This window comes from Ambystoma mexicanum, chromosome 3q, assembly GCF_040938575.1.
Source record: "Ambystoma mexicanum isolate Mex_15411 chromosome 3q, UKY_AmexF1_1, whole genome shotgun sequence".
NCBI classification, from domain to species: Eukaryota; Metazoa; Chordata; class Amphibia; order Caudata; family Ambystomatidae; genus Ambystoma; species Ambystoma mexicanum.
In genome coordinates this window covers 1186922193-1186937998 of record NC_090926.1, presented here as the reverse complement: position 1 = coordinate 1186937998, position 15806 = coordinate 1186922193, and positions in this window count along the sequence as shown.

The window sequence follows — 15806 nt, the reverse complement described above, 5'->3', positions numbered from 1 at the left end:
TTTCCGCGCGTCTAGAATCAATTTGTAGCACCAAATCAAGAAGTTCAGGAAAGGTATTTGGTACAACCGGGACCATAGCCAAGGTTTCTTTTAAGGGTTCTGAGAGACCTTTGTAAAACAATGAGGCCTTTTTGTCTTTGGGCCATCCAGTCTCTGCCACAAGCTGATTGAACCTGGCCAAATAGGCAAGAAGGGACGTATCCCCTTATTTGAGCCCGAGTAACTCCAGATCTGTTGCTTGGGTGGCATAACGCATGTGAAACACGCGGCACATTGCATCAATTAAGGCATCACAGTTGTAAAGTAAATGACTGCCATCCTCTAGCAATGGATTAGCCCAGGCGCCCGCTGTACCAACCAAATGGGACAGCAAAAAGGCGGCCTTAGTTTTCGAGTCAGGGAAGGAAGCAGGCCTACAAAGAAAATGTAGCCTGCATTGATTCAGAAAGGTCCTATAAGACTTAGGATCCCCATTGAATCGTTCTGAGGGGGCCAATGGGAACTGAGCCATCATGTATACTGGCCCATCACCTGGGGCCGGTGGGCCTAAGCCCAACCCAGATACCATGTCAGGTGGTGGTATCTGTGCAGCAGGGGGTTGAATCCCCACTTGTAGCTCATCAATCCATCGTTGGGTGGTGGAATGGGCGGCCGTCATATCATTACGAAGATCAGCCACTAATTGAAAAATAGCGGCTAAAGTCTCATTCGCTTCCATAATGTATAAGGCTTCTGAATCTGTCAGAACAATGAAGCCCTTGAAATGGAGCGAGTTGCCTCGTCATGTAGAAGATGAAGTCTTCCTAATAATGTACCTGCCTGTCTGTTAGAATTGACAACCAGCATGGTCTATTAATGGAAAGACAGGAGACCGATGACCCAGGCGCCGTAGAAGTGGAGATACGATGGACCGGGTAGCACACCACCAGCTGAAAACAAGGCAAGTATCAGAACTGTGTAGACAAGTAAGCCAAAACAATACACCATACACAGAATACCACTAACCTGCTAATTCAGGTAATGCAGTGTTGATACGGTTGGTAAATGCAGGTACCTGATGTCGTATTGGACTCCTGTCCGATGGTAACGTAGAGTGCGGGAGCTGAAGAAGTTTGTGGCAAGATCCCTCAGTGATTTGCAGAAGAAAACAAAACAACCCACACAGTACACCCGAAAGTCTCTAGTCCGTGTACTTGTGAGTTTCAGAAAGCAAGCAGTTCAAAGTTCTGTAAGGAGCTAGAGGAAACAAAACCCAAAGCAATCCAGAAGTGGTCCAAAGTCTTTCAAGAGGAAGGCAAAAATGTTCTTAACGTAATCCAAGATGAATCCAAATGCGGTCCGTGGTCAGGCAGGGGGCGGGCAATGCAGACAGAATCAATATGCAAGGCAAAACAGTAGTGGTCCGTGGTCAGGCAGGAGGTAGGCAATGCAGACAGAATCAATATCCAAGGCAAAACAGTAGCGGTCCGTGGTCAGGCAGGAAGGCGGCAACTGATTCAGACTCGTAGTTCAGAATGCAAAACAGGGACGGTCCGGGGTCATAACAAGGAGGACAATGATCGGCGGGGGGCAGAGGGTTCAGGATAAAGGGAAACAAGGAGTCAGGAAATAGGACAGCAATTCGTAACGCCACCGAAGAAAGTTCAGACGCACCAGTGGAATCACAGGGAGGAGTTTATGAAGAAAGTATCATGTGACTAAACTTGCGTGGTACCGTCAAGCCGGGTGAAAGACCCTGCAGTGCAGTGGACGCCAGTGTTGCCAGTCTACCTTCCAAGCCGAAGGCTGCATTCTGGGTAGACAGAGTGTTCTTTTGCTACGGCCCGCATCTTTTTTGTGATTAAACACGTTTTGATTGCGAATGCGTCGGTACTTGACTGGTGATACCGTACTTCCTTTCCCTATTGGCGTATCGGAATGGCAGAGAGATCTGACAAATAGAATTCTATTTATATCAATGCATTGCCTAATGCACTACATAGGTCAAGATATCTATTCCAATTATGCTTGACACTTTTTCTTTCAACATTATAATAAGAATCCCTTGTACAGAGTTTTCATGAAAAGTAAATGCACATGTGATGTTATCAGTGATGTCATCAATGACATTTGTGATGCCATCTTTGATATCCTGGGTGTTAGTCTTAGCAGTGCACGGTGGTGGCGCGAGTTCTGGTTGCTTAGCTTACCATAACTGGCGAATTTCAGGGTTTTTTCGGTTTTACTTGGAACCATAACGTCCCTTTAACAAAGTTTCTTTACAGTATTTCATAGGTTTTTAGTAGCGCAACTTAACCATAATGCCCATTTAACAAAGTATTTTTTACTGAATTTCATAGGTTTTTAGTAGCACAACTTAACCATAACATCCCTTTATAAAAGTTTTTTTTACGGAATATACATTTTCATAGTGTGAATTTGATAGATGTTTACTAGGATTCCCTTACTTTATATACATGTAACATAGAACATACTGAACCTCCTGCTAATGATTTTGAATGTGTGTATGTCCGCGAACTGAGGCGGACATCATCAACACTACCCAAACACTCAGGGGGTACCTTAAATTGTTCTATCATGCCATATAAACACTGCACAAGTTCAAAGCAGAACATAAACACATTATATGTAATAATAAATAAGAAGTAGAACCTATATATCTAACACATCAACCACCCTTTAAATACCATATGTACTAAAAATGGAATATACCAAAACAAAAAAATATATGCCTCCAACATAATTACCTCACAGAAACTACACAGCTAGGAGCAACAGCAGACCTACACAAAAGTAAGAACACAACTTACCAGAAACTAGTAAGTAAACTTCATTCTTCTTATATATTGCTAAACTTTTTGTATTAGGTACACTATAAGTAATATATTTTTGTTTTTTACACAGAAATGTCCAGTAATTTGGAATGGCTTGTGGGAAATTCCCCATGTGAGGAAATGTCTGAAGACAGTAATACTAATGGTTAATAAGCAAATTAATAATCATTAGTTTATGTGCACTTAACATATATATTTTTTTAACAGACAATACAAACATTAAAAATAATACACCAAAAGACACAATGGAAAATACTCTGCAACGCATGGAATAACATTTTGTGGAGGACCACATAAAAGAAAAAAATAAATACCATTGTACCACATGTACCAGTTCGCCCTCTCCATGGGCCTCATTCCGACTCAGGCGCCTGATTACAAGGTTCCCTTTACGGGATGGCTGTTTAACGCCTGCTTTTTGCAGGTGTTAAAAGCCATGCCGCAAAGGGACCTTGGCGATAATTACGGCACCGTAATTTACGGTGCCGTAATTATCGCCTTTCCCCATTCCCATTATGCCCTATGGGGCAAAAATGGGAATGGCGAAGGGGCCATTGGTGAATGGGGAATTACCGCCCCACTCACCTTGGAATGGGGCAGTAATTCCGCCATCCACCATGGCGGAATTGCAACCTTAGCCGCATGGGCCATGGTGCTTATAGCACCATGGTCCTCCGCCAAGGTTGTAATGAGGGCCCATGTCCTGTCAACTATCCCCAAACCCTCACCACCAAGAAAAACGGTATGATGAGACTTCTATCACTTCATCTCCTCCCAACCATCCTCTCCAAACCCCTAATTCCCCTGTATTTGTGCCAGTTTCTGCTTCCCCCTCTCTTTCATACATTTTGTATCTGTATATAATAAAGAAAATATTATGTGTCTTTTAATTCAATCCTTTGTGTCTTATTTTTTTTTTAAAGTCAGTTGCGGTGCCCGCGGACAGCACTCCTGTCCGGAAAGTCCGTAATTAGCCAAAATGGGGGTGTCCTAAAGAAACTATACCTGTCTGTACCGTTCCCTAACAAGATGGAACTGTTCTTAGAACACACTCGGTGTCCGGAATGTCCGTAAATTAACAAAATGGGGGTGTCCTAAGGACACTATACCTGTCCGTACCATTCGCAACCAAGATTGAACCATTCTAGGAATACGCGCGGTGTCCGGGATGTCCGTAATTAAACAAAATGGGGGTGTCCTAAGGACGCTATACCTGTCCGTACTGTACGCAAGCAAAATGGGACTGTTCTTAGAACACGCGCGGTATCCGTGATGTCCATAATTAAACAAAATTTAACAGAGCACCAGAAGACCTGCTACCTACCCAACTAAGGCCCACCCTACATCTTCCTCTCTCCACCTGCCCTTTCTTATCCACGTGGTTGGTGTCCCTTCATCACCCTCCTTTCCCCTCCTCTCCTAGTGTGTCGTGTGTAAAAAAACAAAAAGAATATAAAAGAACAAAAATAAAAAAAAATAAAGGCTCTTTTCAGAGCCACCTTTCACAGTTTAAAAATAGAAATGTCAAATAAACAGTGCAGGGCCCTGTGCATTTGTAGAAGTCCGCGGACAGTTCTTGGACATATAGGGGCCAATTCATGGTACAAATGTACCCCGAAAAACCCAGCACAAGCTGGCGCAAGTGTGAGAAAGCAAGCACACGTGCACGCGTGTAATTCAAGGAAGGTGCTGCGCGTGTTTTCCACTGGTTGTGCACCAAATCCGTGCATGGCACATGCGGGCGCACACGTCATCAAACGGCGTGCACTACACGCACAGGGAAAGCGCACATAGCGCGGCGCACAAAACAAAAGTGGGCAGAACAGTGGGCATAACACGCGGAATGGGGAATAACGCATGAAAAAGAAGGCGTAACTGGGGAAGTACTGCAAGGAACTACACGGAACGCCCACACGCACGCGAACAACCCGTATTCATGGATTCGAATACGGGTTGCCCGCGCACCTCAAAAGACGCGCACAGGCTTCAACGCGTCCGCCACACGAAGGCAGGCGAAAGCGTCCCACGCACAGTATAAAAGTGCGCGCAAACAACAAACACGTATATATAGCTACGATGAATGCCCCATTTGTCGCAGCACTGATTGTGGGACACCGCAGGAGGAGGAGAATAGCCAGGGCCCGCATTTTTTCACCCCGGACAAGCCTTTTCGGGATGCCAGATGACCAGGTCTATGGCAGGTATAGGTTTCCACCTCGTATCATCCTAGACCTGGTCAGGGAGTGGGAAGACGACCTTACATCCTCCACCCTCTGCTCCCAAGCATTGAGCTCCTTGGAGAAGGTGCTCAATGTCCTGCATTTTTTGGCCACTGGGTCATTTCAGCGGACTACTGCCATAGTGGGGGGGTCTCACAGGCCACGCAGTCACGCTGCCTACACCAGGTGTTGGCAATCATCACTGCACGCCCCTCAGTCCGCAGGCACATATACATGCCCAGAACACCCGCAGAAAGGCAGGCCGTTGTCCAAGACTTTTACAGGGTGGCACACTTCCCCAAAGTGCTCGGTGCCATAGATTGCACCCATGTGGCCCTATGTCCACCTCGGGCCACTGAGCACATCTACCCAAACCGCAAGCACTGGCATTCCATCAATGTGCAGGTGGTATGCGATGCAAAGAGAATCATCACCTCTGTCTATGCAAACTACCCTGGCTCCACCCATGACAGTTTCATATACAGAATGTCCACCCTGAGCCGGGCCCTGGAAGCTGGGCAGAATGGCGACACATGGCTCTTAGGTGAGTACAAATGCCCGTGCACATGCATGCATGTCACACACACACAAATACACAAACCCCAATAATCACAACCATCATCACCTCTCCAGGGGACAGTGCCTACCCTTTGAGCAACCACATGATGACGCCAATAGGGAACCCCACCACACCACCCCAGGTAAGATACAACGCGGCCCATATTGCAACCAGGGCCATAGTGGAGTGCACATTCCGAGTGCTCAAGTCACGCTTCCACTCCCTTGACCGCTCTGGTGGGCAGCTACTCTATGCACCCCCAGTAGTGTGCAGGATCATTGTGGCAGCACGTGTCCTGCACAATGTTGCAACACGGCAGGGCATACCGGTGGACATGGTGGTGCCCCACATCCCCAACCACAGGCACAGGTGCTGCCCATGGGAGGGGATAGGGCACGTGGCGAGGAAGCCCGGACCCGGCGTGTGGCCACATTTTTCACCTAAACTCCCACCCCTGCGGAGTGCACACAGGCCTGGCACATACCAGGTGACAATCGATGATGACAAGAGACAGTCAACTGTCACAACCTTACCACCCTGAGAATGTTGCCATGGAAGTGCCACATTGTGTGCATCCCTAGCTACTTAAACATAAGCAATCCTGTGTGACCTCAAGACACACATGCAAGTTGTGAATCACACAGACCTGCAAAACAGGCCATGACTATCACTGTTATGTCACACGCAAATGCATTCCAACAGTTGTAGTTGTAACATAACAATGAATGCCTGCCTACATGCACATTGTGCATAGCAAAATCAATACTGCACCTTCTGTGTGCCGTGTCCACCTCATGCAACACAGTGTTCAGCGCACAGCATAGTGAACAGCCATTGTGTGTGACGCACACCCTAGGCATCACATCTAAGCGACAAACTACATCAAAAAGCAAAATACGTATGTACAGGATCCACAATTGGACATAGATCATGTGCTGCAGGGACACAGTGGGCACCAGAAGGCAAACAGAGTGTACATGTGGACATGGAAGGGTGGTTGTACATGTAGTGGATCATAGTGCGAGTGTAGGGGTCAGTAGGGACATACACTCAATATATGCATGTGCAATCAAGTGACCATCAGTGTCCTCTACACATCACATGTGAACATTCACCATGTGTACACCCTAGCATGTCAAGCCACAACTATTCCCTCACACCTGAAAGCTAAACACAACACATGAACAGGCATTGATCAGCAGAATACATCATGTACATAGGATACTGCAATTACAATGTCAGGGTGCGCATCACACTGTAGGGCAAGGCAACTGTCAACAACAAAACACCCCCCCTCCCTCACAAATCACCATGACCCACTGAACAACAGCACCTGGGTTATGTAGCCTTCATCCTTGAAGTTCACCTGGCCACATGATCACCCTTCCCCTTTGTCAACATCTCCCACCTTGTGAGCAAAAAGTGTCCAGCACCCTCAGAGGCAACCTTGACTTGCAAAAACACCAAATCAAAGAGAACTGAAAGCAGGCCAACACAGAAGCCAAGCAAAAAGCCTGCAGGCAGCAAAACAAACCAGAAGAGCCTCCAGTAGATGACTTGAAGTAGCAGTATGTCACAAAGTACTACCACAATGACGTAACAACCAAGGTAGCACAGTAAAACAATGTCACAACAGGATGTGTACCATGTGTGGTACATAACACAGAATAATGCACCACGAACTGATGTTTACTGTCACAGCTCCCATGTACAGGTGCAGGAGTGACACGAACCAACCACCCCCACCGTGATCGGGGTGCCTGTAAGGTCAAACTCACACAGGCCTCTGAGACCCTGGTGGGGAAGGAGGGTCAGGGATATGCAGTCGGGACAGGCATTGCTATACTGGATAACCGGAATGAGGGGCAGGAGAGGGGAGTAGGATTCACACGGGAAAGTAGGAAATGCACAAAAATGTACTCCTCACATTTACACATACACAAGTACACCAAACCTGATCATCATGCACATATTAACAAATTACTCAAATGGAAGACAAAGAGAAACTTATGTCTGGGGTGAGTGCTGGCCTCCTGCCTGCGCAATCTCAGGTCCGGTAACAGGAGCAGTTTAATGCTGCAAAGAGAGCAACAGTTACTAATCTGTGCATGCCCATAACACACAAACACACCACCATATATGCCCCAAAGTAACAAAATACTCTACAAACAAACAATCTGGTGTGGATGCTTCGTACCCATACGTAACATTACCCCTGTGATGGTTCATACACAGTCAATGCAGTAAGTCATGTGCCGCTGGGTGCGTTGCAAATGGAAGACCAATGTGTCACGAATCACACAACATGCAATGTTCCCTGGGTAAGCAGCCAGACGCAAATAGCAAGGTATGACTTCAGAACAAGTCGTGTTCCACCATGACCCAAATAAAGTAGGTAGTGCATGTGTCAAATTCTACATGGTAATGAAATGCACTGCACACAAGTCTGTCTCTTGCTGTCTGTCCCTGTGAGCTGCTTCTTTCCATGTCTTGCAATGCTACATGGCTAATACAAGTGCCTCAATGGACCATGGTCGACCGGGAGGTATGTGCCACTGGCCCTGCAGGTGTCCCAGACAACTTTTCCATCAACTAGCCACTAGTCCACCAACGCATCTCAGCTGTATTGTGCGCTTCAACACCAATATTTGTCCAAGCCCACCGTCAGTGCTGCTACTAAGCATGCATGTGCAACTGGCCAGGTGGAAGGTCTGCTGCGTTGTGGCCACCCTGTGCTGCTCACCTTGCCTGGAGTCCCTTGAAACACGTCAGCTGTTTTCGGATGCATGAGCGCAATCCCTTTGCCTCTGCTTGCGTACACATGTGCATGTCGGCACCACCAAATGTGTCCAGCTTCCAGACGTCCAATGGCCCATGTCTGCTGGCAAAGGTGGTCTGGAGGCTCATCCCCCTGCAGAAAGTGCATGAAACACATGATTAATGCTTTAAAATCATCTGTGTATATCTCTTCAGGCATTACATGACTGGACCATGTCAAAGATGTACATCTCAAATCACACCATCAGTCCGTCTTTCACAGGCAAACTGTTGAACACACCATCTACGCCATGAATTGCAACAAGCACATGTACAGTATAGATAATAAACATACTACACAATGAATAGCAATGAATGTACACATCAAACATGAAACCCCCCATCTAGCGAATGAAGAACAGTGGTCAATAACACCCCTATCATCCCCACAGCAGCAGGCATGCCACAGATATGACAGTCCAGAGCCCTTGTGTAATAGGCTGTTACACCGAACCATCCTTGCAAGCCCATGGAAAAGGGAAGCAGGAGTGGCATATGTGAGTCAAGGACTCCAAGCTACAAACATATAGACAAGACAAGCTTGAAGGGCCCAGCTGGAACAGACAGTGGATGCTCTCAAAAGCTACAAAGCACCACACCGTCACATGAAAGCACAATAGACAAACAATTTTAAACTATATTAACTAATTACACTAACTATGAAAAACCTACATTACCTATTTAAACGAACTATACAATTGAAACTAAACTAATTAAACTAAAAGAAAAATCAAAAATGGCCACATACGACCCGGGGGGGAGGGTAGGCACCCAGGAGGGGGGAGGTACAGGGTGCTGGTCAACACCCACATGCAATGATGTTGAGGAAAAAAAAAACCTCTATGGGCTCAACCCCTGCACAGCCCGACCTATGTGGGAGATAGACTGTCGTCCGAGTCTGGCTCTTCCTGGAAAGGAGGACGTGGCACAGGAGCCTGACCACGCCTAGCGGCAGCTTGCCCCTCATCGGCAGCAAGTCTGCCAGACGGGTGAGCCTGGTTCTGTGTGGCGATCACACGTAGGTCTGCATGCAGAACCTCCCGTGATACACGTGCTTCCTCTTGCAAGGTAGTACGTGTAACACGGAGTTCCTCCTGCAATCCCTGGTTGGATAACTGCTGCACCTCCCGGCAAGCATGTAGCTCAGCCGAGATAGTACGCTCAAGCTGCGCAAACCTCTCCTCTGCCCGCTCCCTCTGGGACATCATAAGGACACCCAGAGTGGATCTGCGGGAAGCATACTCTTACCTCAGGGCCTCCATGTGTGCCTCTGTGTGAGCAGCAATTGCTTTACGCAGAGACGACATTTCAGCCTGGCGTGCCCTGTCTGAGGCCGCCATGCCCAGCCTGAGCGAGCGGGCCATGGACCATGCCGCCTGCTGCTGGAGAAGCACCTGCCTAGCAGGGGGGGCAACGGATTGGGCCACACGCTCCATGCTATCAGCAATGTTCTCCATTGCTGCCCCCTGCCATTCAGAATTGGCAGTCATGTCTTGCTCCCACTCAGTATACTGCAGTTGCGCGCTTCGACCGCGTTGCTGGGCTTGACCCCTGTGGGACCCAAAGACTGGGTGTCCTCGTTGTGTTGGCACCGCCCGCGGCTGCACGACTACATGCCCCTGTCGACGTGATGGCCCAGGCACATCAGTGACTGGTGTGGAGGGTGACCCTGCGTCCCGATCCACAACAGGCGGAACTTCCAAGACTGTCTTAACCCTCAGTGCAGGTGTCGCAGACAGAGGAGTGTCCACATCAGAATCACTCATCCCTGACATATGGACACGTCAGAGTAGTCATCAGGGCTGGACTCATTGCCAGCCAGAGACAAGATGGACTGTAGCACATGTGGGTTTTCGTGGCCTACCACCCCACGCCCCCCACTTGTGCCGGGTTGCTGTAGTGATAACAACCCTGTGCCTGGCATGACAACACCATCCTCTGGCTCCATTGCGTCATCATCTGAACAGTAGAGAGAAATAAGGTCACTACACATGTTAGAAGCACACAACACACACACACAGACACCAAACACATCAAGCAGACATGTCACACACAAAATAGAACCTGCCATGCATGCTGGGTCAACTTGAAATTGCTTCTGTGATTAGGCATGTCAAAAGGTGTCAGTTTGCACTGAAGTGGGTCAATGCAGTGCAGCAAATATGTACGTTACTCACTATCTACATGTACAACAACTTCATGATGTGTGTCATAAAAAGTGAAGGCAGTGCAAGGTCAACTTCAGGCATCACGTGCAATGTGCATTCAATGGGTAGTATGTCTACAAGCAAACCACCCCTCCCCCCAGGTGCAAATACAGGGATGCTTAGCATGGTATCAAAAGGCTGAACATAGAACTCTGTATTGACAGACAGTGTTGACTAGCATCAACAGGATCATGTGAATCAAGTGACAACACAGCAAATGATGATGGGACTGTAAGCAGGACACATGATGAAACCCCTGGAGTACACCCACGTGTGAAAAAGACACTACACCAGTTGGACAGAGTCATTGGCCATTAAACAGGATGAGGCCTGTGGCACACACAGACTGTCAGGCCCTAAACATGTGTGCAACGCAGTACTGAGCCACAGTGTACATGGGAAGGCTGATGAAATGCCATGCAATGTATGTCACCCAGGACTTGTATTACAGTGATCATCCAGTCAAGGACACATAGGGGCATGCGTGGAATGCACATGGAGCATGAATGGGCACTCATGTCCCTGCGGGGCATCTGACCTCTGCACAGTACAAGTGAGATACCCTGCATCAAGTACTAAGGATGGACCACACAGCATATGTCTGGCAGATTGGCCGCTGGAAGTTAGCATGTACACAGGACGCATGAACAAGGAAGTACCCAATGGCAATATTGAAGCAGACCAGTGCAAAGTTGGAATTGGGGTGCAGAGCGGGGGGTGGAGGGGCAAGGGAGCATGCCTACATGGAGTACCCGCATGCAGGCAGAGGACACATGCACGTCACTCATGCTATGACATTGTCACTGGGCTGAGAGGAAGGTCACCCCACGCTACATGCAGAAGGCCCAGTGAGCTGGAACAAGGACCGAAGGGGCATACTGTTAACCAGCATGTGAGTAGTGTGCAATAGTGATGATGCGGACAGTCCCCGTCTGCTCCACATGTCCACCATCCAGCAGAGCAGACATGCATCAGGGAAGCATTGCATTACTTGCACATCAGAACCATGTACACGTGACATGTAGTGGCAGTCATGCACAACACATCACACAAGTAAAACACACACGTCCTCAACAAACACGCATCAACACTCACTGGACTGGGCATCAAAGTCCGGCATCTCTCCCACTCCTTCGACCGATTCAGATGGTATGAACTCCGCAACGAGTGACTCATGCGGAGTGAGGTCTTCCTCCTCTGGTGCAGGCCCACTGCCAGTCACCAGAGTCAAGTTGTAATTTGAGGCACGCTTAGCCTTAGCGCTGCGTTTGAGGTCATTCCAATGCTTTTTGCACTCTTGCGCCGTGCGCACCTCATGGCCGAATGCACTCACATGTTCCGCAACTTGCTTCCAGTGGGCATCATGGTGGGCAGCCGTAGTCTGACAATTAGCACCCACTAGGATGTCACGGCTGTGGTCCCGCACGTAGTCCACGAGGAAGTCCAGTTCCTGGTTGCAGAATGGCTTCTTCCTCGATGTGCAGGAGGTCGTGGCTGTGTGTGGGGTCCCAGACTGTGCTGCATGTGCAACCTTCCTCCTCTTGGATTGTGGCGCAGACCCTGGCTGGCTAATGCCGCCCTGATCAGTATGGCCAGTGGGTTCGGTGGATTGGGCCAAGGGAGTGGCAGGTGGAGGGACGACCAAAGGCCTGACTTGTGTCAGTGGCAGCTGGGTGCCCTCTAATGGACCCTGCGCAGCAACATCCGCTGTGGCAGGGTCATTGACTGCAACTGTCCTGGTTGGCAGACTCACAACCGGGGTGTTGTTGGGTGCATCTGCCCCTGCACTTGCCAACACCCGGCTGTTTGGGGCAGCAGATGACATAACTGCCCCAGGGACACGTGTCTTGGTCAGGGCAGCCCTGCGTGCCCCTATGGTTTCCCTCCTGGCCTGTTGGAAATCTTCGAAGGGCTCTTCAAGTGCCAATGCAGCCTGCGCTGGCAGACCCTGAGTCTGGGTGGTGGTGTCCACAGCTGCACGTGCAGCTACCACTACCCTTGGGCCCATGGCAGTTAATGAAATGGACTGGCAGGTCACACGGGCGCCAGTGCCAGATGCAGAAGCTGCATCTCCCGGAACCACAGGGGGTGGTGGCATGACTGCACCGACACATGGCACAACATCATGCTCAAGTGGCGCACCCCTGCCTCTTCCCCCTCTGCGGCCACCCTGGACGCCCTGGATTCCCTCTACTCCCTGGTCACCCCAGCCACGTCCCTGACCACGCCCACCACAAGGAGGACACCCAGCTGAGGCACCCCTCACCATTGGTGGCCTCCCAACCATGGCATAGATGTAGTAGTGCCGGCACAGATGGGGTAGTGCCAATGGGAGGTGTACACCACAATTGACCTGGGCAATAATATTATTATTATTATTATTATTTTTAATTGAGGTGAAGGGGGTGGGATGCAAGTTAACAGCCCCCCTGCACCTGCAAGGCTGTATGTGATCCCGGTGATGTAGTGACGTGTCACGGAATGCTCAGGCACCCCAAAACTGCAGTAAAACCGTGCACGCAACCCTACAGCCTACGTGCATGGAATCAACCTCCCGCAGTACGCAGTGGCACCCAGTAACACAAAAAACGCGTACGCGTGGGACACACAGGCTACTATGACCTTGTAAACAGGTGCGATACACAGGGGCACCTGCAGTGGGGAAAAATAGCGTGCGCGACTCACCGTCTGACTAGCGCTATGCAGAAAAACACACGTAGCCAATACCCCCGCCAAAAGAAGAGATACGTCCTTGATAGCTGTGAAGTTGTGATGGCTCGCGAAACAACACGAAGCAGCAACACATGTCGGTCTCCACAAAGGCACGTACAGTGAACTGCTGGTCCCGCTCACCTTTAACCCGTGCTGAGGGAAACGCCTGCACACGTCACGTCACTTACGCATGTAGGCCCTTTCCTCAGATTACACGCATTCACCCGCGCTCAACCACTATGCCCACGTCACGAGGGAAACGGCCGCGCTCGTAATGTCATAGACGCGCTTACGCGCTAAGGGCCTTTCCTCGAATTACACGCTGACGTGCAATTTTTTCACGTGCCAAATCACTCCGTATCAAGCTGGCCACGCGAAAACACACGGAAGACCACGCTCCTGTCCAGAAGGCCGAATTACTTCCCCCCAGACCCCCGAGCACGCTCCCACCTGCCATCTGCTGCTGCCTGACTGCCTGCTGCCCACGTGCCCTGCTATTTGCTGCCTGCACATCAGCCAGGGGTACAGTTGCTGTGACCACCCCTGCTGGAACCGAAGACTCCCGACTGGGATACCATCGCTCCACAGCCCAGCCCCAGGACCCAGTTGCCCACCCACCCCTGCCTCTGGGGTTGCCATGTCGGGCACAACAACATTTGGCACCACTGGCAACCCCCAGCCAGAGGGGCAGAGGGCCACCAGCTTCAGTGCCAGGGAAGTTGGTGTCCTGGTGGAGCAAGTCCTGGGGCAGTATGATGCCCTCTTTGGAAGTTCGCGCGCCGACTATGAAGGACGGACCAGGATCTGGATGGACAACGTGACTGCCATCAACACGGGGGGGTGGCAGTCCGCAACTTACAACTTGTCAAGAAGCGCTGGGAGGACTTCAGGTCCAGGACTCTCAACAAGGCACGGCGCCTCTCGAAGGCAATGGATGCCAAGGGGCGCCGGGGCCACCTGTCCGACCACCAGATGAGGGTCCTGGAACGCATATGCCCAGCGCTCCACGTCCAGGTCCTTGAGAGGCAGACCCATCTGGAGTCGAGCGGTAAGTGTACATGCATACTGATTGGACGCTGTGCATGTCATGGTGTGCCAGTAGTGTGCAGGTTGCACATGTGTTTTTGTAGGGCCATGTAGGGATGTGTATGAACATGGGCGTGAGGCTGCCACATGTGAGTCCTCTCAGGTGTGAGACACATTGATGGTGTATGTGTTGGTAAGCATGCTGGGCAAATGCAGGTGTGGGAGCACACATGTTTGAATTTCTGTGTATGTACGTTGGCATGGTTGTGGTGTCACACATGGATGGTGGTTCCTGCTGCATGTATCTGCACTGTGTACATGTGCATGTGTGTGTATTTGATAAGTGTGCAACTGGGATGCAACTTGGATGCATGTGACACTGACATGTAGAAGGCTGTATGCCAGATGTGACATGGATGGCGATCTCATCACTGTGACATTTGGTGGACATGTACACATGCATGTAAGTGTGGTGGCGTGTGTGTATGTGTTGTGCACTCCCCGTGTTTCATGTGACGTCAGGCTCACCTTCGGATGCTCATGCTGTTGTATGTGTATGGATGGTGCTGGCTGGTGCAATATTGCTGTGGAATTGCTCATGTGTGTGAGTACAAATGACATGTGTGTTGGGGAGTGTGATGCCATGTCTGAAGTATGACACTGCCACTCATGTACAACTGTCATGTGTGTATCAGTCCATTGTACAGTGCTCTGATGCCTGTGTTCTATCTCTCCCTGTCTGCAGTGTTAACTGATGAAGAGGGCGGAGAGGGTGCTGTGGAGCACAGCGGCAGGGATCGCACCACCAGCCGTAGATGCAAGGCCTGGCTCCCCTCCCAGATTGTCATCTCTTCGGGGAGTGAGGAGTCTGGTGCTGCGTCCCAGGCCGCAGCTGCCGAGGGTAAATCCAAGAGGCGGAAGACGGAGGTGGACTCCTCGGCAGCAGAAGGGGCAGCTGAGACCCCACAGGGTCCGATGGAGGAAGATGGCACGGAGTCATCCAGGTTGGTGGGGGGTTTGGTGGAGGAGGAGGCCACGGAAGGGACACACACAGGGTCTGGAGGTGGGGATTCCACTGGTGCTAGTGGTGCAGTGCAGGGGCAGGGACAGGAGGCAGCACAGGCAGCTGCGGAGGTGCCTGTGTGTAATCATGTCCCTGATCCTGTCACTGCATCATCTGGCACCAGCAGGGATGGCTACGTCCAGACCCATTTTCAGGGAGGGGATGAGCGCACAACAACTGGCCTTCCTCTCCCTGCGGACGTGGCTATCCGGGATCGTGTTGAACCTGTCCTGGCTGGGATAGCGTTGCGTCAACGGGGCATGCGAGGTGACCTGCAGTCTTTTCGTGGGGAGACTGCACGTCGTCTTGCATGCCTCTTTGACCACGTTGACCTACTGGGACGGGTCACCGGTGATGGATTCCTCCGTG